We start from the raw sequence: 1,056 nt of genomic DNA, 5'->3' as shown, positions 1-1,056 counted from the left end.
ATCTTGGTGCCATTTCCCCTATACTCCGATCTTTTTGCGTGCCTTGGTGGGTACTTGGCAAGGACATTCTCGAATTTCCCACACAGATATTGCAATCTCTCGGATCCGACCTTGGTACTATTTTCCCTACACTCTGACCTTTCATAGTTTGGTAAATACTTGGTAAGGGTGTACGGGTGTACGGGTGCACGGGTGGTGTTTGGTGGGGTGAGTGTTGATTTAGAATACGGTGGTTCGAGTTTTATTCTTGCCAAGAACTACTGAACGTGTTATTAAGTTACTTGTTTTTTGGCGCTAAATACCGCAACGTCGTGACACGTGGGGGCCAGATGGACAATCGGTATCCAGTTATCCGGCAAGGTGGCCGAGTGGTTAAGGCGGCGGCCTGCTAAGCCGTTGGGATGTTCCCGCGTGAGTTCGAATCTCACCCTTGTCGATTAACAAACCATCCACTTTCAGGGACGTCGTGGTGAGGAAGCTCTCGGAATTGGTAATTCCCAACTGCCCTGGCGTAAGTTTGGAAGCACGGATCTCTTCTCAACTCCAGTCACCTGACAAGGTGGCCGAGTGGTTGAGGCGGCGGCCTGAGCATGCCACTGGTGGACAGCCTGGGTAGGAGTGGCACCCTGGGCCACGGAGTGTGTTAACTCCAACCCACATCGAGACTCGTGCTTTCTTGCTTACGCCTGGTCCGGGGAGGGGGGGGGTAGTCCAGGTTCCCAATATCGAGACAGCCTTGATTAACCTCCGTAGGGAATCGAACTTGCAGCCTCAGGACAACAAGTCCTACGCGCTATCCAATTGCGCCAGAGGGACTTTGATGACTGCTTGGATTGGTCAATGTGCTGATGTGAGATGCGGGTCACCACATTCGCAACGCCACCCACCAGCTCTGTCCCCTTCACCAAGGAACCCATACCACCCGAGGCCGCGGCCGTGTTAGCTCAGTCGGTGGAGGGCAAGACTCTTAATCTTGCAGTCGCGGGTTCGAGCCCCGCAAGCGGTTCTAAAACCAAGCACGCAAATCGATACTCAAGTCGTCCACTGGTCAGGGAT

General features: G+C 53.5%; 2 non-coding genes across 2 annotated transcripts; both read left to right on the top strand.

Moving 5' to 3' along the window:
• The first annotated feature begins 354 nt into the window (after positions 1–354).
• Positions 355–436, top strand: GNI_214270. Its single transcript has one exon. It is a non-coding gene; the product is annotated as a tRNA-Ser (tRNA).
• Positions 437–933: 497 nt separating this feature from the next.
• On the top strand, positions 934–1,006 carry GNI_214260. The gene has a single exon. It is a non-coding gene; the product is annotated as a tRNA-Lys (tRNA).
• Positions 1,007–1,056: the final 50 nt, after the last annotated feature.

This window comes from Gregarina niphandrodes (genome assembly GCF_000223845.1).
Source record: "Gregarina niphandrodes unplaced genomic scaffold scaffold00150, whole genome shotgun sequence".
Taxonomy (NCBI): Eukaryota; Apicomplexa; class Conoidasida; order Eugregarinorida; family Gregarinidae; genus Gregarina; species Gregarina niphandrodes.
Note: the sequence above shows the minus strand (reverse complement) of the source record. Positions and strands in the feature narration are given on the sequence as shown.